Source organism: Portunus trituberculatus, chromosome 50 (genome assembly GCF_017591435.1).
Source record: "Portunus trituberculatus isolate SZX2019 chromosome 50, ASM1759143v1, whole genome shotgun sequence".
NCBI classification, from domain to species: domain Eukaryota; kingdom Metazoa; phylum Arthropoda; class Malacostraca; order Decapoda; family Portunidae; genus Portunus; species Portunus trituberculatus.
Genome location: NC_059304.1, coordinates 4,351,526 through 4,375,908, shown reverse-complemented (window position 1 = coordinate 4,375,908; position 24,383 = coordinate 4,351,526). Strand labels below are relative to the sequence as shown.

General features: G+C 42.4%; 1 protein-coding gene across 2 annotated transcripts in view; it reads right to left on the bottom strand.

The window, feature by feature from the left end:
- The window catches only part of LOC123499641 (cGMP-dependent protein kinase, isozyme 1-like), a 300,599-nt gene that overhangs the window by 218,043 nt on the left and 58,173 nt on the right, over positions 1-24,383 (bottom strand). The window lies entirely within an intron of this gene.

Here is a 24,383-nt window from a genome sequence, read left to right as displayed (position 1 = left end):
GAGAGAGAGAGAGAGAGAGAGAGAGAGAGAGAGAGAGAGAGAGAGAGAGAGAGAGAGAGAGAGAGAGAGAGAGAGAGAGAGAGAGAGAGTCAAGATGCAAGACATTCCTAGCATAACAGTATCCTTTCCTCTCCATTTCACCACAAAAAAGAAGGAAAGAAAGAAAAGAATAGAGAAAAGTAAGAATCGTTCGGTGTCTTACAAAAATTTCGTATTAGTTCCACACCACTGCTACACTGCTCCGCCCCATCTTGTCCTGCCCCGCCTTTACAAATTATCATTAACCCCTTCAGTACCATGACGCATTTCTATATTCATTCTGCTTACTATTTGGTGATTTAAAACAGCTTCAGAAACTTTTGTTGGGGGTTAGAATAGTGAAGACTGGCCATTTATCTTCTGACCTCCATGGATCCTTCCTAATGTCAAATCTCAAGGTAAAAAATGTGTCCTGGTTTTGAAGGGGTTAAGGAGGAGAATAAATAGACGTGCCTCTCATCTCTCACACATAAAGGTAAGTAATTTTTTCTTATTTTCCTGGCAGAATATATAAAAAAACTTTCAGTATTTAAACTTTACGTAGATCCATAAAACAATTGGTCTTTTTTTTTCATCATATGTAAACTGAAACTATAGAATTGTGAGGACGTTTCTGTAATTTCTGTTTCATACGCATGTACTGAGAATAAAAAATGTCAGTATTTCATTTTTGTGTCATGTTAATTACGTAAATTGAAATTCCTTTTTTAAACGTTTTCACAATAAAATGCGTATTACATTTTCTTACCACGTCACACACACACACACACACACACACACACACACACACACACACACACACATTAAAAAGGAAAAAATCATTTCCCGCCTCCACATCAAAAACATTAAAATTTCAGTTCATATTATAGATCAAAGACATTTAAATGCATAAAAAAAAACAACAACTCATAAAATCATCCTATATAGCTATCTAAAAATTCTAATCTCTTTCCCACACGAATCGATTACAAATTACTAGTAACTCAAATACAACACTTAATACAACCCTTTCCACCGTAAACATCATTAGTATACTTCAATGCACTCTATTTTACTGAGTTCCTGACGTATACTATCTTTTACTCATACAAAACAAACTAACGATTATGAATAAACAGTACGAGAGTGGATAGAGAGTTTCCTGGAACGTGTTTAGTTTGCTCAATACGATTTACGAAGCAAAGGGAATGTTTAGCGAGGCAGTGTTGGTGGTGGTGGTGGTGGTGGTGGAAAAGGTTAGGTTACGGTCGCTTGTGTGATGTGGAAGGCGAAGGTTATGATGACTATGGTAATTAAGGGCGGGAAAAGAGAGAGAGAGAGAGAGAGAGAGAGAGAGAGAGAGAGAGAGAGAGAGAGAGAGAGAGAGAGAGAGAGAGAGAGAGAGAGAGAATGCTATAGTTCCCAGTTTGTTGCAATACTATTATGATCGCTCTTGTTATTCTTATTACTTCTACTGCCACTACTTCTACCACCAGCACAACCATCACTAACACTACTATTGCTACTATCTCTATTATAACCACCACTACCACCATCAAAACCTGCTGCCTCTCTCTCTCTCTCTCTCTCTCTTAAAACCTCTTCTCCGCCCTCCCTTCTCTTTAACGTAGTGTTCTGTTAAAGTCTTCCTCTTCTTCCTCCTCCTCTTACCTCCTTTTTTTTCCTTCCTTCCTTCCCACTTACTTCAATCATCTTTTCCTTTTCCTTCTTACCTATTTCTCTCCTCTTTCTCCTTTCTTCTTCTCGCTTCTCTCTCAATTATCTTTCCTCTCTTCCCATCCTCTCTTCTCTTCCTTCCTTCTTTTCATTAAACTTTTTTCTTCTTTCTCTCTTCCTTTCAACTCTGCTATTCATATCACTTTCCTATATTCCTTCCATATAACCTCTATCCTTCCCTCTCCCCTGCCTACCGTCCAGCCCAGCCCAGGCCTGCCCAGCCCTGCCCAGCCCTCCCTTAACCTGCCCTACACGTCTCTATCCCATTCCAACATGCCTTTCCTTGCCATTACTCTTCCCTCCTCATTCCATCCTCTGTCTATCATCCCTCCCTTCATTCCCTGGCCCTTCCTTCCTTTCCTCTCGCGCTCCTTTCCTTACTTACGTCACATCTCCTCTCCCTCTCCCTCCCTCTACTAACCTCTCTCCCAGCTGAAGTAATGGGAGTCATAAGCGAACAGTGGAGCGCCATATAGTGACACAAATTGAGCAGAAAAAAACATCATATCTTAAGATGGACCACCAGAGGGCTGCTGTTTTGTTGACTTGGGGGAGGAGGAGGAGGAGGAGGAGGGATGGAAAAGACAAAAAAAAAAAAAGTTAAGAGGGACGAAAATAGCATGTAAATAAGTCGTTAAAAACATTGAGGTGAAAATGAAAAGGAAAAAAAAAAAAGATAGGAGAGGAGAGATAAAGAGTGATGAAATTCAATAATGATGAAAAGTAATGAGTAAGAAAATTCCGTCAAAAGGTAGCAGTGTAAGAAAACGAGAGTAGTGATGGAATGATAGGACGCAGAGATGAATAAGAGAATGAAAAGGAGATAGAGAGGAAAAAAAAAAAAAATGACAGAGTATTAAGAAAAAAAGGAGAAAAAAAATGGAACGAAAATAAAATGAGAAAAAAAAAGAAAACTAGGAAAGGAGAAAGATGCTAACTAAGTACAAGTTGACACACACACACACACACACACACACACACACACACACCTGCACTACACCACACCACTTCCACAAACCGTCATGAAATTAAAGAGACAAAACAAAACCAGGAAAAAAAAAAAAAAAAAAACACCTACAACTGAAGTGATGGAAACTCACTCAACTTAACTCAGCGAAACGAAAAAAAAAAAGAACCGAAATCTCTCCTCCTCTTTTTCTATCCCTTGCTAAAGTCCACAAGCTTGTCCTCCACTTCCCTGCCATCCTCCTCCCTTCCCTCTCCCTCTCCCTTTCTCTTCACCCTCCACCCTCCACCCAGCCAAACATCCGCCAAACAGCCCAAAGCGGAACGTGCGACCAAACTTTTCCAATTTCAGCATTTTGCCGTGTCAAAAATGATCGTATGAGTGGCTTTGTAACTTTTCGTGTGCTGTACTGAAGATGGCGGGGTAGTGATGGATGGAAGGAGGGACGAGAGGAAGGAGGGATGGGATGGAAGGGGAGGAGAAAAGGAGGGACAGCGTGAAGGATAAGATAGGGAAGAAAGAGGGCAGAGAGGAGGGGAGATGAGTGGACGAGAGGGAGAAAGGAGGATGAAGCAAAGGAAAATGAGAACACGACAGGAGATAGAAAAGATGTAGGAAAAGATAGAAGAACAAAGAGAAGGAGAGTAGAGGAGAGGAGAGAGAGATGAGGATTGGACGAGAGGAGAAACAAGAGGAATATGAGCAGAGGAAAGGAAAAAAAGTAAATAAAAGAAAGGAAAAGAATATGCAAAAGGAAGAAGAGGAAAAGAAGAAAAGGGAAGAAATGCAACAGAATATCGAAGGGAGGAAGAAAGGAGCATAACATAAAAATTCAAAGGAGGCGGAGAAGGAATAAAAGAGAATAGAATGGGAAAAAAATAAAAGGAGAAAAAAAGAAAGGAAACATAAGAACGGGCGAGAGAGAGAGAGAGAGAGAGAGAGAGAGAGAGAGAGAGAGAGAGAGAGAGAGAGAGAGAGAGAGAAAGAATGTTACGATAATTAAAGGAAGAGAGGGAAAATAGAAAAGCAAAAGAATGAAGAAAAAGGAAAGCAAGTTTGAAGAGGAAAAGATTGGATGAGTGAAGAGAAAACTCGATTTGTTGAGAGAGAAACATGACACAATATGAGACTTGAGAACAAATGAGAGAGAGAGAGAGAGAGAGAGAGAGAGAGAGAGAGAGAGAGAGAGAGAGAGAGAGAGAGCAGTGGCAGGAGTCGGAAATGAGCCGCCAAAAGAGCGAAAAAAAATATTAAACAGAGAGAATGGAGTGACGGAAGCGAAGCGAGGAGAGAAAAGCCGATAACTTCTGAGGAAAATGAAACAAAAGGCGAATGTGCAACTGTTTCGAGTTATTTTTAGTTTCGAGTCTCGTTAAGTGACGTGAATAGTGTTCTTGTGGCTCTGTCTGTCTGTCTGTCTGTCTGTCCGTGTGTCGTTGCCTCTCAGTGTGGATTTCTGTCTCCTTAACTGTCTGTCTCTCTGTCTGTCCGTCTGGCTCGCTGGCTGGTTCTCAATCTTTCTCTGGGTGGCTGGTTATGTGTGTGCCATTGTCCCTATTCGTCTTGTTCTGTACGTGTGTGTGTGTGTGTGTGTGTGTGTGTGTGTGTGTGTGTGTGTGTGTGCACGTCACTTTGTCTCATACACACACACACACACACAAAATCAATGCGAGTCTGTGGATGTACGAATCAAGTGTACACTCCATGACCAAGGGACGGACAAATTGTGGCGTGTAGGTGTAGGAGCGTATACAGCACAAACACACAAACACAAACACACTCACACTCACACACACACACACACACACACACACACACACACACACACGAAAACCGTAGCAGGTAAACACGATAAAGAAAATGAAATCACACACACACACACACACACACACACACACACACACACACACACACACACACACACACACACACACCACTAACGTCACATTCCGGAGCGTCTGGCCTCGAGGGTGTATGTACTAGAGTAGAGGGCACGGGACCACTGCTACTGTCTGCTACTGTCCACCGGAAATGACAGAGAGAGAGAGAGAGAGAGGGAGAGAGATGGAGAAAAAACCTGATCAACAAACACCTGAGTCTATCGATATGTGCCTCAGCTGGACAGTGACCCTGCATCAGCTTGAATACACTACAGGATTAAACACATCAGAGGATTTCATTGCCACGCGTGCTTTTCAGTATGGAGTGGGTAATTAGTTGTTGAGAGACTCCCCCGGCGCATTTCTGTCTGACTAAGTTGGTATTTGGTGAGGTTTACAAGCTGCCTCTGTGCTGAATGAGTTAAGTGGGTGTCTATCCTATTTAGAGTGCACAATGCCGCGTCTCATAGTTCATATTGTTGTAATGTACTGGTGTGTGCTGTGTGTTTATTCGTCCTTTTACTATGCTATTTATCGTTTAGTGTCCAATTTATTATTTTTTTTCTCATTTAATCCGTATTCATTCTTTTTTCTTAATTACGTGTTTCATCTCTTCTTGGTGATTCTTGGGTCACATCATCACAAAATGCTTCGTGGAGGATAATTAATCTGCGTCCTGTTGTTTGCTCTCCTTTCGCCTTTATTTGTATTCGTAACAGTGAATAAATATGGATGAATCTATAACGGCAATAAAGAAACATATATAATGAAACACACAAATAGACATGTACTGCATAAATGAAAGAGTCAATGAAGTGATAGCGTAATTAAACATCTACAGCACACCCCGCATCTTTCCATGCCTCAAAAATAAATAAATAAAATCATGGGAAAGAAAAAAAAATATCCCACTTCGTCTAATACTTCAGCTTACAGAATACATAGAACACTTCATTCACTTTTTTTTTTTTCCCCAACATCTCAACTCAATCCGTTTTTCTCTTCATGTAACACAAAAACTTCGGCAAAGAATTTTAACTCTTATTATCCTGCCCTCATTGGATATCCTGTCTCCCTCTCCACTCCCCTCCCCTTCCCTTCCCCCCTCTCAACCACTGCCTACCCCTCCCTTCCTTCCCTTCCCTTCCCTTCCTCCCTTTCCTCTTTCTCCATACCCTTTCTCTTACTTATCACTCTCTCCCTCTCTCTCTCCGTCTCCTCTTTCTCCCTAGTCTCTCCTTTGCTTCCCCCTCTTACCTCTCCTCTTTCTCCTTACCCTTCCCTCCCCTCCCTCTCACCCTCTCCTCTTTCTCCCTTCCCTTCTATTTGGCTGTTCAGAAAATTGGGACGCCGTTACTTTACTAGTAAGCATTAATCTTACTCACGCCTTGGTATAACACACACACACACACACACACTGCATTCCTGAGAGAGAGAGAGAGAGAGAGAGAGAGAGAGAGAGAGAGAGAGAGAGAGAGAGAGAGGGTAATTTGCTATGCCATATTACTTTGTGACAGGAGAAAGGGCTACAGTATAGTGATGACGAAAATATTCACGCTTATGAACATTAATGTGTGTGTGTGTGTGTGTGTGTGTGTGTGTGTGTGTGTGTGTGTGTGTGTGTCGCTAGCCATTCATTTGTGGGCGAATGTGTGAAGAGTGTCGAATCATTACGTGTGTTTGTGTATTTGCATATAGGCAATCACGTGTGTGTATGTATGTGTGTTGACAGGCAGGTGTGTGTGTGTGTGTGTGTGTGTGTGTGTGTGTGTGTGTGTGTGTGTGTGTGTGTGTGTGTGTGTGTGGGACAATGCGGTACAGGTGCGAGATAACTATGTAGGACTTGTCAACAGAGAGGGATAAACACATAATGAAAGGTGTGAATAAATAAGGTTGAATATAGAGTGAAGTGTGAGTAAGTAGGCAGAACTTGTGCATGGAAGGGTGAATATATATGAGTTCATTTACAAAGGATAACAAAGGACACCAGAGAGCATCATATTCTTTTGTTCTTTGTAGTATTCAATCATAGCGTCCTGCATTAAGTTGGTCATAATGCAAACTAATCATAAGTTGTGAACAGTGGAGAGGTGGAGGATAAAATGGATGTATGTTGGTGTAGATGTGGCTATAGAATCCATGTTAACTATTAGCGAGAGTAAAAATGTGGGTACAGTAATAGCAGCAGGATGAAGTGGATATTTGTGAGGATATAAAGAGACTGCGTGGGTATAAATAGACGTGGTTAAGTGAAATTAGATTCAGTCACGTTAGATTAAGTTAGGTGAGGTCTCTTATTGTTTTAGTCACGTTCACTTATGTTAGGTTAAATCAAGCTATGTTAGGTTTGATTAATTAGATTAAATCACGTTATGTCAAGTTTAGTTAAGTGAAAAGCGTACAAAGGAGTCACAGTCTTAGAGGAGAAGGATAAAACAAGGAAGGGAAAGTGTATAGACGTGCAAGGGCGAGGATACAAGAAGATATGGATGCTAAGAGAGGAGTTAAGGAGAAAGGCGTTAAGTGGATGATGATGAGGTTGGGAGTAACGAGAGAGAAATGGGGAGGGGGAAGGGAAAGGGAAGGGCAGAGTGGATAACTGGGTGGAAGAGGTGGGTGGCTAAGACAGACGGTGCGGTAAGGAACACTGCTGGCCTACATAACACACACACACACACACACACACACACACACACACACACGTTCTTCTATTCCTACATGTACCTCCACTCCTTAAATTGACCGTATCCGTGAGTCGTGTGTGTGTGTGTGTGTGTGTGTGTGTGTGTGTGTGTGTGTGTGTGTGTGTGTGTGTGTGTGTGTGTGTGTGTCAGTTACCTGTCCACGGTGACGGCTTGCTGGCAGGTAACGTTTCCCACAAAATCTTTTCTTCCCCTCTCTTATAATTTCACGGATTATACCTAATGTGACTCGCAGAGAGAGAGAGAGAGAGAGAGAGAGAGAGAGAGAGAGAGAGAGAGAGAGAGAGAGAGAGAGAGAGAGAGAGAGAGAGATGTGGAACTTGTTCACGGCCGCGGTGCCTCACGTCCAGGAGATGAACACACAGTGTCAAACTGATGGCACATAAGTGGAGACAGACACTGCCAACTCCTCTGACACTCTTTGACACTCAGTGTAGTGCAGTGCGTGAATAGTGCTAGTGAAGTGAAACGAATAGTGCTCCATTTACATGCTGACCATCTTGTATATTATCTATTTTAAGTCTTGTAAATATTGTAGAGAAATAGATTGTAGTACCCTTAGAATAGGTAGCACACGACAGTGCCTTGGGTACATGTTCCTTTGTATTAAGTTTTGTTTAAATAAAAAATAAAAAGAGAGAGAGAGAGAGAGAGAGAGAGAGAGAGAGAGAGAGAGAGAGAGAGAGAGAGATAGGAAACAAAAGATAATAAGAAAAACAACACACACATGTACCTCCACAACGCACAACAAGGCTGAGGAGGAGGTAAAGAGGAGGAGGAGGAGGAGGAGGAGGAGGAGGAGGAGGAGGAGGAGGAGGAGGAGGAGGACGAGCTCGACCACAACAATGATCTCAAAAGTAGATCTGGAGAAAGTGAGACGAAAAAAACGTGGAAAAAACTGCAGTGTGTTTCCTTCTGAACGAGAGGCGAGCTGTGTGTACCCTTCCCTTTCCCCCCTCTACCCCTCTCTCTCTCTCTCTCAACTAATCTTTTTCTTCCTCTTCCTCCTCCTCCTTCTCTTCCTCTTCTCTATCTTCAGCCTACTACCTCTTCCCCTTTTTCTAATGTGTCCTGTCCTCTTAGACGTTCTTCCTCTTGTTCCTCTTGATTTATAGTTCCCTTAAGCTCCCATCCTGCCTCGCCCTCGCCCTCTTCCTCTCATCCATGGACACACATTTTATCTTTCCTTTTGGCGCCCTGAAAGAGTCGAAGAGGAGAGAGAAGAGGAAAGAGGATGAAATAAAGAAAGGGAAGGAAAGGAAGGAAGGGGAAAGGAAAGAAAAAGAGAAGGATATAAGAGATGGGATGAAGTGAGGAAAGAAAGGCAGTATGAGAGAGAGAGAGAGAGAGAGAGAGAGAGAGAGAGAGAGAGAGAGAGAGAGAGAGAGAGAGAGAGAGAGAGAGAGAGATAGGAAGGGCCACACCTGGAGAGAGAGAGAGAGTTACAAGCACAAGTCAAGAAGGGTCGACTTTGAGGCTGATAAACGGTGCTCCCTGAGAGGCGGGGACCAGCGCACCTGATTTACACATCCTCTATTAACACGGAGACCTGGCGGGCGGCACAGCAGACGAGAGGGATTTACGGCACCGAACGGGTAACCAGGTGTGTGTGTGTGTGTGTGTGTGTGTGTGTGTGTGTGTGTGTGTGTGTGTGTGTGTGTGTGTGGATTACGTCACTTTTCTTTTACTTTTCATTGATTTTTACTTCTTATTTTGTTTGGTTCAAGTTTCAATTTCGTCTGTGCATCTCTCTCTCTCTCTCTCTCTCTCTCTCTCTCTCTCTCCTTACTTCAATCTATTTTTTTCTCTCTCACATCCACAATATCCCTCCTCCTCCTCCTCCTCCTCTTCTTCCTCCTCTTCTTCTTTCTCTTCTGCTTCCTCTCTCTCTCTCTCTCTTTCTTAGCTTCATTTCTTGCACCTCCTCGTTCACCTCATTCAATTTTTTTTTTTGCTTCTTCTCTTCATTCAAATAATATTCTTACTTCTTGTTCTTATTCTACACTTTCTTCCATCTCCGTGTGCTTTCTTCTTCCTCTTACTTCTCCTTCCCATTCTCCTCTTGTTCTTGTTCTTGTTCTTCTTTTTCTTTTCCTATTCTTCTTGTTAATGTTAATATTTCTCCTCTTCCTCTTCTTTTTCTGTCTCTTCTTCTTGTTTATGGTCCTGATTTGTCATTATGTCTTCCTCCTGTCTTCTTCTCCTACTTTCCTTCTTTTATCTTCTCTTTTCTTATCCATCTTATTATCCTCCTCCTTCTTGTACATCTTATTTTCCTCCTTCTTCTCTCCTTATTCTCCTACTCCTTCTCCGCCATGAAATTTCTCCTCCTCCTTCTCTTTCATTTTTTTTCTCTTTCTTCTCCTTCTGCATCCTCTTTCTCCTCCTCCTCCTCCTCCTCCTCCTCCTCCATCCTTCCTCTCCATCTTACTCCCCTTCTCCTGCCCAGCTTTATTTTTTCTTCTCCTTCTCCTTCATCTTTTTTTCTCCTTCTCCTCCTCCTCCTCCTCTCGCCTCCTCTTTCCTCTCCTCCTTTTTAATCTTTCATCTTATTCTCTTCCTTCTGCTACTTCTGCATCCTCTTACTTTTCCTCCTTTCCTCTTTCCTTATTCTTCTCCTCCTAATTCATCTTATTCTCTTCCTCTTACTCCGCCATCCTCTTTCTTCTCCTTTTTCATCCTCCTTCATCTTACTCTCTTCCTTTTGCTCCGCCACACGAGATTAGCAGCAGCAGCAGCAGCATCTCAATCCACACAGCTTAACCTGTTGACGAAGCTTCATCTCGTACCCTATCACAGTAAACACTACGCTCAGGTGAGACTGTGAGCTGCACCTGCCTGTACTACCTGCACCTGCACATGTACCTGTAATCACCGTTCCACCATCTCCCCGACTCTCTTCTATTACGTATTGTGTCTAATATAAAGATTGTAGTGGTGGTGGTGGTGGTAGTGGTAGTGGTAGTAGTAGTAGTAGTAGTAGTAGTAGTAGTAGTAGTAACAACATGATAAAAATAAATATCTAAACTCTCTTATCCTCTCCTCTACCCTCTCTCTCTCTCTCTCTCTCTCTCCCTTGTCTGTCTTCGTCTCCCATGCATCCACAACTCATGGCAAAACGCATTGAGGTAAAAGCCGCAGATTGAGAAAACAAGATATCGGTGCCCAACGCCAGACACGGTTCCCTTTAGAAGACTCGCACACACACGCGGAACTTGCAATCACACCGCATAAATTACCTCGGTTACGGATGAACAAACTGCATATACTTTTAAGGGGGCATGGGAGGACTCGTTTCTAGCCTCCTTTTTTTTTCTATCATTTTTTTTTCTATTTTTTTTTGTCCCCTCAGGCTCAGCTCAACTAAACAGGAGAAGTATGTATATATGCTACACTTATGCTGTTGTTGAAAGCTGTATAGTGTTTTGGAGCGAGGCTAAGAGAGAGAGAGAGAGAGAGAGAGAGAGAGAGAGAGAGAGAGAGAGAGAGAGAGAGAGAGAGAGAGAGAGAGAGAGAGAGAGGATAGGTACGAGTAGGTATAGGTTTGTAGGTAGAGCGTGGTTCAACAATCTAATTATGTATTCTACTCACACACGTAACTGGATAATGTCAGAGTGGCATAATTCAGGCTGTAGACAAGTTACGAATTGGATCAGGTAATTTGTGTAGCGATAATCCTCGATGCAAGAAAGGAGGAGAAGGAGAAAAGAGAGAAGAGAAGCGAGAAAGGTTGGAAGGAGAGAGTCATTTATTCTGGAGACAGGCGACACACTGAATCAGGTAATTTGTGTAGTAATAATAGTGAAATTTAAGAAGGAGAGGAGTGCTGTGAGAAAAGAGATGAGAGAGGTTGGGTAGGGGAAGAAGGAGGGGAGGAAGAGAGTGCTACAAAGGGTGGGATGTTAATTTTAATGCTACAGCAGTCTCAACACAAAAGTTTTCTATTCTTCAACACTTCAGGCTCTCATAAGCACAGTATCCTACGGTCACAAAGGTAAGATGTCTGATGAACACTATAAAAAAAACGGGAAGTAGCAAGTAGCCACCCGCCAGACCTACATGTGGCACCTACACTTACCTATTCCCACCTATCGTGCTTTCCCAGCCCCATCCCCGCATCCATAAATTCGCCTCATCTTGTTTTGAATTTCCTTTGTGATTCAGCACTACCAACCTGATTACTGAGTCTATTCCATTCATCTAACACTCTATTTGAAAACTAATCCCTTTCTATCTCGCCCATCTCATCTTTATCCCGTCGCATTTGCACGAATCTTCTCTCCCTTACTGATGCTACAGAGCCGTCACCAGAATCACATTACCTTCCTTAAATTCTCCTGCAGCTTCCACTATAACCCCAGAAACGTTGTCGGGAATAGACGAGGAAAAGTTTGACAATACTGTCCATGCTGCGGATTTTAGTTTAGCGCAAAGCAATGGCACAATAAACGTACAACAGACAAAAGAGAAGATGACAGGGCAGAGAAAGAGAAAGAGAGAGAGAGAGAGAGAGAGAGAGAGAGAGAGAGAGAGAGAGAGAGAGAGAGAGAGAGAACACCACTACAAAGACAAGGCGACACAGTTCCTTTCCTAACCACAAGAAGGCGAAACCGCACACACTAAACGCCATCGGGCCAGATATTTCAACGCAAACACCCAATGAACAAGCAATTTAATGTACCTGAGAGAGAGACTAATGGAAGGAGACATAAAGCGTTGTACTCGTGCAAATATGATGCGACAAACGTGCCATCCTTACCCACGAGAATTTCAACACAAGACTACAGTAGAGAAACCACCGGACCATGCGCATTTTTCTTTCTTTTTTTTATCTTAGTTCAAACCGCAAATAAATAGGGAATAGATGAAAGGATAGCGACGAAAACCAAAGAAATGAGAAAGGACATGGAACAATTTTTAGTTAAGCCACGAATTAATCAATAGTGAATAGATGAAAGGGAACGAGAGGGAAAAAACAAAAGAAATACGATGATGGCATAAAAGTGACGCACAATCCTTTTACATAAACCGCTTCAAACCCTCGGAGGCAAATAATAAATGAAGTAGAGTTCCATTTTTGAGTAAACAACAAATGAATTAGGACTGGAAGAGGGAATACAAAGGAAAAAGGAGAGAGAGAGAGAGAGAGAGAGAGAGAGAGAGAGAGAGAGAGAGAGAGAGAGAGAGAGAGAGAGAGAGAGAGAGAGAGAGAGAGAGAGAGAGAGAGAATAAACTTACAATAAAGGAGTAAAAAAATGGAAAGAAACAAGATGGAAGAAGGCAAAATAAAGAAAATGTAGCATAAATCATGAAAGAAAAGGGACAAAGGGAACGGAAACGAGAGAGAGAGAGAGAGAGAGAGAGAGAGAGAGAGAGAGAGAGAGAGAGAGAGAGAGAGAGAGAGAGAGAGAGAGAGAGTTGACATGGTATACAGAGGGGAGGCACAACCCTTCAATACAAACTCAGGAAAGGTCCCCAAAAATAAATCATATAATGGCAGTCAGACCCAGACCCGGGACCTCCCACAGACAAGGAAGGCAGGCGGGCCATGATGGATCACACGCCCACACCGACCACCCACCCACCCACCCCACCTTCCCACCTTCCCACCCAGCTCTCCCATGCACCACAACCACAACCCACTACTTGTGCACACATTCAAAACCAACTCCACCTCACCCCACCTCGTGTTTCTCTTTCATCATTTTTCTCTACTCCTATCCACTCCAATCCGCCTTCATTCTCATCCATTTTATTCCAACCCAACATCAACTATTCTTCTTTCCACTTCACTAGTCTCTGGTCAATGAAACACACACTCGCGGAGGTTAGTGAAGCATACAAGAGCAGGGCAGTGTAAGGAGGCAGAGCTGACGGTGTTTTTGCTATCTGACTGGAAGGGCTATGGGAGTCGGTGTCTATGGGTCACCTGTGATTTATCGGCGCGGCAGCTTAACTTGGATGTGTGAGAGGTGAGAGGAAGCAGTACAGAGTGAAGGGATGAAGTGAAGTGTGTCGTTAGTGGTTCTTTCCCTCCTATACGTGATATTTGGAACTCTTTAGCTGTTTTCGTTTGTTTTTCTTTTATATTTCTTTTCTTACTTGTGCTGTTTGGAAAGAGGAAAGTAATTTGGTCATATTTTCTGCACCGTACTTCACATAATCATCTGTTTGAAAGCGGCATATCAAGCTAACACCTTTTTTTTTTCCTTATCTTTTATTTTCGAACTCTTGGCCAGGCGCACTATAAATAAAAACAATGAAAAAATAGAAAAAATGTAGATAAAGTGACATATACTAGTACTTGTAGCATAATACACTAAGCAACACAACGCCTATGGAATGCTAACGGGAAGGCCATGGAAAGTGTAGCGACGGGATAGTGTAGTACGTATTGCCTGTGTCAGAGCCATTGGGTGCTGTGTGGCTTATTATCGGGACCTAATTGCACTGGTGTTCTTGTGTCTGGGTGATTTATGGAGGCGACTTGGATGATTACCAGAACACGTCCCCCATCTCTCTCTCTCTCTCTCTCTCTCTCTCTCTCTCTCTCTCTCTCTCTCTCTCTAACTAACAGGTCACATACACAACGAAGAAATTTTATACTGAGAAAAATAATTAATTCTATATAAAACATGACAAAATCTAATATCTTACTTTAAAAACACAGAGAAGGAGAATAAGGAACAATGACAAAATAAACCCCTTAGCAGTTTACCTCCCTTTACATCCCATCCCTTTAAATGGCTAACCCCTTCTCCTTTACCCATACCTCTCCTTCCCTTACAATCTCCTGGTAAACATCCACATACAATTCCAATCTCGAAAATAGCAACAATGATTTAAGATAGATTTCCGTTCCCTCTCTCGCCAGCTTATCAGATTTACTCTCACTCTGGCCACGAACAAGTCAGCGTGCAAAGTGTGTAGTTAGTATAGAGTAAGCTGTTACTGAAAGAAGAGGAAGAGTGATGGGGTAGAAAGGGCGGGAAGAAGGAGAAGGAGAAGGAGGAGGAGGAGGAGGAGGAGTAGGAAGAGGAGTAAATAGTAAAGGAGAGGCGGAAGAGTGAATGAGAGAGGTAGAGAGAGAGGATGCAAGAAGAGGAGATAGGTAATAGGTCAGAAGATTTTTTTGAAGGGAAGAGGAAAGATTGAGAAATGGAGGAAGAGTAAAAAGAATTATGATATCAGTGCATCCTCTCTCTCTCTCTCTCTCTCTCTCTCTCTCTCTCTCTCTCTCTCTCTCTCTCTCTCACATTCGTCACAGAGGAGAGGAACAAATTAAATGAGATGAAGAGAGTGTATAGAGCGACAGAACATAACTTGGAAGAAAAAAGAAAATAAATAAGAATGAGAAATAATAAGAAAGAATTGGTAGAAAAGGTCGTAATAGAGGAAAAAGTAAAGAAATAAAGAGGAAATTGAGAGATTGGGAAGAATAAGAAGGGAAAAGGAAGGAGAAAAGGGAAGAGAGGAGGACAGAGCTTAGTGAAAAAAAAGAAAGAAAGAAGGAAGTGAAGAAGCAAAAAATTAGATGGAAACGGAAAACAAAGGAGAATATGAAGAAATTAAGAAGAATAAAAGGGAGAAAAGAAAAGAAGAGAAGAGAAGAGAGGAAAGAGCTTAGTGAACAAAAGAAAGGAGGAAAACAAAAGAGAAAATGAAAATTTAGTGGAAAAAAAAGGAAGAAAGAAAGGAAGGAAGCAAGAAATGGATGGAAACTGAATACAAAAGAGAAAATATAAGAAAATACGAAAAAAAGGAAAACTATGAATGATTAACGGGAAAAGAGACAAGAGGAGAGAAGAAGAGGAAAACGGTGAAGATGAGAAAGAAGATGAGGAAAGGAGGCAGCAGCGGGGACGGGAGCTATGAAACACAACAACACCTAATATCAACACGTCACGCGAATACCAACCACCCTCTCCTCACAACATGCTATATATATACTGACTCCCTCTGACCCTTCACAGTTCACCCCTGCCTGACTCACTGTATTAAACCCAACGAGCTGACGGGACACAATTTCTTCCGCCCCCCCCCAGCCCCGTCATGAACACCAACCAACCAGTTATAACCGACTCCACTTCCCTCCCTTCTTGACGCTTACCATTGACTCCTCCAGCTCTAATTCCAGTTCCCCCGCCGCGCCCCTCCTGACGCCGGCGTGAATGGCCTCCGTGACTCATTCTTTCCGGCAACATACGCTAGAGAGAGAGAGAGAGAGAGAGAGAGAGAGAGAGAGAGAGAGAGAGAGAGAGAGAGAGAGAGAGAGATAGGTTAAGAGATAGATAGATAGATAGATAGATAGATAGATAGATAGATAGATAGAGAGAGAGAGAGAGAGAGAGAGAGAGAGAGAGAGAGAGAGAGAGAGAGAGAGAGAGAGAGAGAGAGAGAGAGAGAGAGAGAGAGAGAGAGAGAGAGAGAGAGAGAGAGATATATATAGATATATATATATATATATATATATATATATATATATATATATATATATATATATATATATATAGAGAGAGAGAGAGAGAGAGAGAGAGAGAGAGAGAGAGAGAGAGAGAATGGGTTAAAAGCCTTGCGTGTTCGTGTCATGTCGCGTCGAATGTGTGTGTGTGTGTGTGTGTGTGTGTGTGTGTGTGTGTGTGTGTGTGTGTGTGTTCCTGCCCACAATTGCATGCCATAATTAGCTTTCCCCTGTCATGCAAACCGCACACTTCACACCCTCTGACAAAACACTCCTCTTCTTCTTCCTCCTCCTCTTCTTCTTCCTCCTGTTCCTCCATCTTGCCCTCACATACACAACCCCACAAAGCAAACAAACTAGAAAGCAGACACTCACACACGTAAACAAACGGAGAGAGTATACGACGAGAGAGAGAGAGAGAGAGAGAGAGAGAGAGAGAGAGAGAGAGAGAGAGAGAGAGCACTGTATACATCCACGCAACACTACCAATAACAAACAATACCATACCTCTCTCTCTCTCTCTCTCTCTCTCTCTCTCTCTCTAGCGATAACAAACAAGATAAACATTACGTCATCAACACCATAAAAACAAGTAATCGATGTCTATATATGTGCTGAGAGAGAGAGAGAGAGAGAGAGAGAGAGAGAGAGAGAGAGAGAGAGAGAGAGAGAGAGATGATAACGACCCGACATAAAAAAAGGAAAACAATAACATAGACAAAAAAAAAACCCAACCTTTCTAAATAAACAATAATGAAAGTAGATAAGGAAATGAAAAAAAGATAAAATAAAAGAGAGACTAAACGGTGAAAAAAGACGAAATAAAGAGAGATGAAGAAGAAAAGAAGAGAAATGGTTCAAAAGACACCCAATCTGCGTCACCAACTTAACTAATAGATCGTCTTGCCTTCCCTTCCTTTCCCTTCAATAGCTACAATACCTCTGCCCCTTCCCTCCCTCCTCCATTCCATTTCCTCTTCCCCCCCCCCTTCCAGCCTTCTCCTTCTTGAAAAGCGGTTTAGAGGTTGGCAGAGACGCACACTTTTAGGGAAATAAGGCTTAGAAGAAGGGAAGGAAGGAAGGAAGGAAGGAAGGAAGGAAGGAAGGAAGGAAGGAAGGAAGGAAGGAAGGAATAACAATGAAGGAAGGAAGGAAGGAAGGGAGAATGAGGGATACGAGAGAGAGAGAGAGAGAGAGAGAGAGAGAGAGAGAGAGAGAGAGAGAGAGAGAGACACGATACATATTCAGAATCAAGAAAGTTACAAAAGAAAAAAAAAGATAAAAAAAACATGCGACAAAAACAATAACAATAGAAAAATGGAAATATGAATGATAAAACACTTTCATGAAAAAAAAAAAAAATGTTATAGAAAACGAAAAGAAAAAGAAAGGAAATCACCAATCATCAATCAATTAATTACAAAATACATTACATCAGACGAACTAAATGACACTGGAAAGAAATAAAGAAAAAAAAATGCATAAACAAAAATACCAGACACATTTTTCATATTTGGTTCCGGAATAAAAATTTGAGTCAGTTACTCCAAAAGGAAGCGAGGACATTGACCCGTGAATATTCAACAGACAGATGTGTTAATTACGAACAGCTGAAGTAATTACAAACTGGACCTTTCGATCTAATTGGGCAGGTGCGTACAGGTAGGAAGCGAGTAAAAGAGTGTGTGTGTGTGTGTGTGTGTATAAGGGAGACTGAATACTTAATAATGTATACACAGTAATCACACACACGTCAATATATATAATTTCGTCGTGTGTGTGTGTGTGTGTGTGTGTGTGTGTGTGTGTGTGTTCATGCCAAATTCACACGGTAACATCATCCACACTCATATATTTGTCCTTCACGTAGAAACACCATCCGAAACCTTATTACCCATCGGTGCTCTCTTCCTGCCCCCTATCCCTTGTTCCCAGTGGCTCGTGGAAGGAGATAGGGGGGAGGAGAAGGGGGAAAGGGGGATGGATAATATAGCCATAAACAAACACAACCCAGCTGGCAATCCTTAAGATGTCACCCCAACCTCCCCTTCTCCTCCTCCTCCTCCTCCTCCTCCTCCTCTGCTTCTTCTTGCTACCCTCCCATCACGTCTCGCTCCGACCCGTGCCAAGTCTCCGGCCAATCACAACACAGTGTCGCACAAAAGGAGGGTCACAATTGGCTTACATTCTTGACTGTCACTGGCAATAGAAGTAATGGAGCGTTTATAGTACACGCACGTGGACACACACACACACACACACACACACACACACACAGTTATACGATCTCAAACTGACCACGTGAACAAAGGAAAGTCAGGTAATTTTTCTTCATTCAAATGTAAATAAAATAATGATAATAGCTACGAAAACAACAATAAGGGAAAAAAAATCGCGTTTCCTCATTCAATTAAGACTTTATAGTAACAACAGTAATAAAAGAAATAAAAATACATATTCCTCACGTTTTACAGGTGATAATAATACAGGTGACTTGCTTCTGCTCTTTCAGGTAACTATGTCTAATACACTTGTACAGTACATAGGGCGTGGGAGGAAGGCGTGGGACCAGATGGGAGTGTTTGCGTGGTGTTATGAGGTGCTAATGGTGGTGCTAATGGTGGTGACGAGAGATGAGCAGTGGTGGTGGTGATGGAGATGGTGATGGTGATGGCGGATGTAAGACTACGAGGGAAAATTATGATAGTTCTGCATATTGGAAGTTGAGAAAATGATAGTGATAATGATAATGGTGGATAACGTAGAGAGAAAAGAAAAAAATGATGATGACAGGCGTCGATGATGATGAAGGAAGGGTAAAAAAAAAAAAAAAAAAATAGCGATGAAAGGAGATGGTAGCGATCATGGTGGTGGTGGTGGTGGTGGTGGTGAGGCGGTGTAGTGCAGTGTGGAGATGGCAGCCCAGTCCTTTTCTCGCCAGGTAACAGAAGCCAGATAGTTAACTAATTTATGGCCGGGAAAAGGTCAAACAAAAAGGTCTTCTTCCAACGGGTCTTTCTTCTTCTTTCTCTTCTTCTCCTCTTCTTGCCTTCCAACCCACACGCTGACACAAGTAAACATCAGCCTCTCCTCAAAACTTCTCACCTGCCATTAATATGTCCAAGTGCGCGTTTTGTGGCTCCGGAGATGAGAGAAAAAAATGGGGAAGAGGGAGGAAAAAGAGACAGAAAGAAGGGGAGGAGGGAAAGGTTTAGGAAGAAAATAGAGAAAAGGGAGAGAGGAAATATAGGAAAAGACAGGAAAAAGGGAGGAAAATCTAGGTAATGATGGAGGAAATGTTGGGAAAGAGATGGGAAAGGTTCAGGGAGGAAGGAAGGAAAGGAGGAGGTGGAGAGGAGACCGAAAATGTGGTGCAGTAAAGTATTAGATCAAAGGATTGGCGGCAGGTGATTATGGCGAGTGTCAAGAGAACAGTGTGGGCGGCTGGCGGTCTGGGTGGCACTGTGGCAGGCAGGCAGGCAGGCAGGCAGGCGAACACACACATACACAGACACACACACACACACACACAGGATATATACTTGAATATAAATACAGGGATCTGGTGACAAAAACATTACTATTGCTATTATTCTTATACCCATTATTATTATTATTATTATTATTATCATTATTATTATGGAGCAGAGACACACAATGGGATACTTACATTACCACTTGCGACATCTGCCAACACACACACACACACACACACACACACACTCACACTCCTACGCACAGCCCAAAATACACACGATGCTTCGAAAGATACACAATATTGCATCTATTCTTATCTCTGTTATTATCTTTCAAAGGATCTCATGATATATAAAGCTAGTAATCCGTGTGAAGAAATGCATAACATTGTGAAGGGGATCAACAAAAGCATACCCTGAATTTTGTAACAGTAGATAATAATAAATACAACACTACATTTTCTGTATACACGACCTGAATATAACACACACACACACACACACACACAAAGGGTCAATAACGCACGGGGTCATATGATCGAATCCTGGAGGCAGTGAAAGAATGGAGGAGGAGGAGGAGGAGGAGGAGGAGGGGAGGTGGAGAGGTAGCGTTTCCCATTTTAGGATCTACAGTAGTATTACGTATGAACCGGATTTAAGTATTGCTTCCCACGATTAGGTGAGGTCTCTCTCTCTCTCTCTCTCTCTCTCTCTCTCTCTCTCTCTCTCTTCACTTCATCATGTGCATCCGACACACACACACACACACACACACACACACACACACACACACACACAGAAGCAGGAAGTGAATTTGAGTGAAATACTAACCGTTGGGGAATAACTCACTTAGACACGTGATCAGCAGCCAGGTAGTCCAATTAGGAGACAGCTACAGGTGCACACACACACACACACACACACACACACACACACACACACACACACACACACACTCCATAACCACCACCATACACGTTAACTAGACAGGTGTTCAGCTCCGCACTAATTACCTTCTCTTTGCACCTTGACGGACAATGGGTTATGTAATAATGGTGTTAATGGACGCGACATCATCCACACCACCCCACCCATTAATCCTTTCTTCCGTCTTGATGGCGTGTCCGGCTGTCTGTTAGCTTGTCAGTGCCCGCGAAACACACTGCAGAAGGCGGCTGTGAGCTTGAGTGGTCGTGTTTTGATCTTAATCTTCCCTTCAATCAATTAATTTTTAGACTCGTGAATGAAAATGTTAGCGATACTTGTGGAAGAGAAGGAGAAGGAGGAGAAGAAGGAGGAGGAGGAGGAGGAGGAGAAGGAGAAGAAGAAGGAGGAGGAGAAGGAGAAGGAGGAGGAGGAGGAGGAGGAGAAAATATGAAAAAAAAGAAAGGACGGGGAGGGAATAAACATATGAAAGAAATGAAGAAGAGGAAGCGAAAAAATAAAAACGAAAGAGGAGGAAGGAAAACGAGAAGAATACAAATGCAATATGCAACGAAGGAGGAAGAAGAATAAGGAAGAGGAGAAGGAAGGAAGGAAGGAAGGAAGGAAGTAGGAGGAGGAGGAGGGAGTAATCTAGTCTGGTACAGTGTTGCCAACCGTAGGGCAATTGCCCTACGCGTAGGGCAATTTAGCCTCATATCCTGGTCTGTAGGGCGGTAGGGCAATTTTACAAAATTTGAGCAAAACGTAGGGCAATTACGATTTCTTGGTATGAGTGATAATTATTTTGCATCAAAAGATTAATTATGTAAACGGAAAGGAAATATGCTAAAAAAAAGGTACTAATTTTAAAAAAATTCTATTACCCTCTACTATGTAACAAAAAAACTTCTTCAACAATAAATAATAAGTCACAAGTCATAACATAAAATGCTTCTCATAAATCTGACAGCCCCTTGTGATTGGCCCGTTTAAAGGAGAGAGCCAATCACAAGCCAGACGAGTCTGAGACGACGAATATATCCCTTGATAAACAGGAGCAGGACAGGTCTACTGTGTACATGTGAGCATGCTGCCGTCTTCTTTGGAACTGGACTGTATTAACGGCATTATGCATGTGTAGCCCCTTTATTTAGGACTGTGTTAACAGGAAAACATAGTGATAGTATGGCTGATTCCTTCTACGCCCAAAAGAAAAGACAGTACCGCGGGGAGCTAGATAAACAAGAAAAGGAGACTCCCAGGAAGCAAAAGTTTAGAGATGTATGGCTACAGGTAAGAATTATAAGCTAGCCCATTTTTAACTTATCATTGTACTATGTTCAATTATATATTTTCATGATTCATCCTGAATCGTAGGGCAATGAAGGAAAATGTAGGGCAATTTCAGTGTCTGTGTAGGGCGAAGTAGTCTGTAGGGGTTGGCAACACTGGTCTGGTATCAAATAACCGGGAACAGAAATCTAGAGTGATATCAAATAGCCAGGAATCGGGTGTGCAATCAGTAAGTTCGGAGTTCCCTTCTGCCTCACCACCACCACCACCACCACCACCACCACCACATCAGCGTAAAGGGCACCAGTAATGTCACTTCGTCAGGTGTTCTTCTTAAGGGTCGATCTGCAGCAGCCACCACCACCACCATCACCACCATCATCACCACATCTGCATTCGACCCACCTACCCACCTAATTACCTATGTGAAGCTTACCTGTGTTTTGTATCTACGTGTTTGCTTTGTGTAGCGTAGAAATTTCCATCTACATGTGACCTGAACTCGTCTAAAAAAAGGAGGTTTCAAGACATTTATCCCATGCATTCTTTTGGCTAACTTTCCTAAATCTTTACGGGAACTGGCATCTCAGTGGGCCTTTTTGTTCAATAGTTTTTGTTACTCTTGGTCAGTTTTCCTTCTCTTACACAAAAAATTTCTGATGTATATTGGTAGTTTGCTGTTTCTGATGCACGAGTGGCTTTTTTTTTATTTTTTTTTTTTTCCCGTGCAAGGTTGATTTACGTTGTATGTGCGGGTACTGGCATCTCAGAAGGCTTTTTTTTTGTTCAATAGTTGTTATCCTTGGTCAGTTTTCCCTCGCTTACACAAAGAATCACATGTAGTTTACTGTTTCTGATGTACAAGTGGTTTTTCGTTTTCTTTTAGTTTATGTGCATGGTTTATGTTGTATATGCGGGAACTGACATCTCCGTTTTCGTTATCCTCGGTCAGTTTTCCTCTCTTACACAAAGAATCACATGTATTGGTGGTTTACTGTTTCTGATGCGCGTGTTTTTTTTTTTTTGCTTTCTTTTAGTTTATGTGTGGCTAATTTATGTTGTATGTGGATGTGTTGTGTGTGTTTCGATTTATCTGTAGTTTGTTTTGTGCTCCATTTGTATTTCCAGCGTATCCTCTCCATTTGTTCGTGTGTGGTGAGTGGAATTAGAACGTAAGTGATTTATTAATTGAGTAACTAATTAACTCACTGATTAAACTGGGCTTCTATCGAATCACTAAACATATATGCCTCACGCTCTCTCTCTCTCTCTCTCTCTCTGGGCAAAACCCGTTGAATTTTTTATATATCCAGGTCGAGACAGAGACTCCAGAAACACACACACACACACACACACACACACACACACACACACACACGCGCGCAAATAAACAAACAAACAATCAGTAGAAGAAAAAATAAACAAGACAAAGTGAGAGAAAAAGAAAACGAGACCTTAAATAACTTAATTATAATTCTCTCTCTCTCTCTCTCTCTCTCTCTCTCTCTCTCTCATGGACCACCACCATAGCGTCCTGTATCACACCACATTAACCCGTGAAAATAAACACCCGAGAGATACGAACGAACACACACACACACACACACACACACACACACACACACACACACACACACACACACACACACACACACACACACACTTGACCGCTCATCCATCACATGCTCTTCTGACAGTCTTCGCTCAACTCAACTTTCACGGCGGCTTTGAGAGAGAGAGAGAGAGAGAGAGAGAGAGAGAGAGAGAGAGAGAGAGAGAGAGAGAGAGAGTGTGTGTGTGTGTGTGTGTGTTTGTTCTATCTAAACAGTTTTTTTTCACGCTTGTCTCATAATGACATTGATGTTATTGTGACTCTGATCATTAAACTTAATTAGCCAAACTAAAAACGTATAATTTCCAGGTGAATAAATTTGCTTGTATGAGTATTTGGTTTTGGACTCTGTGTATTATTATGTTTTCTATTTATTTATTTTATTTCATTTTTTCTTAATTAATGTGGGAGACTTTTTTTCTCTCTCTTGTTTTGTTTTTGTTTTTTTGGGTGAGAAGGATGGAAGGGACATGTTAAAAAGAATGCATTGTCCACCTGCTTATTAATTCAATTTTTGCGTGGATATTGTTCTGAGGAAGGGTCTCTCTCTCTCTCTCTCTCTCTCTCTCTCTCTCTCTCTCTCTCCAGGATAATACAATTAGACCCAAACTTAAATTTTAACCACAATCCAATACTGTTCCATTTACTACCGCACCACGCCACACTATACTCCATCCCTACTGTACACCTATACCACCACACCACACCAGGCACACTATACACCTACCACAAACCACCACCACATCACACCACACACCATCACCACACCACACCATGCCCCATCCGCACTGTACACCTACCACCACACCACACCACACCAGGCATACTATACACCTACCACACCACCAACACACCACAACACACTCCAGCTCCACTATACCACATCAACACTATACACCCATTACTATATCAAACACCACAAAGACTCAACACCGCTATACTACTACTACACTCCCGCCATACCCTCAGGTCCCCCGCCGCAGCCCCTCCCTCCTATCCTCCATCACCACTAAGCTATCACATAACATATCCAGTCCTGCCTTGACCCGTGTTAAAACATTGTGTCACCGCAAGCCACCGCCGCAGCCGCCGTCTGTGTGTGTGTGTGTGTGTGTGTGTTTCACTGTTTGATCTGCTGCAGTCTCTGACGAGACAGCCAGACGTTACCCTACGGAACGAGCTCAGAGCTCATTATTTCCGATCTTGGGATAGGCCTGAGACCAGGCACACACCACACACCGGGACAACAAGGTCACAACTCCTCGATTTACATCCCGTACCTACTCACTGCTAGGTGAACAGGGGCTACACTT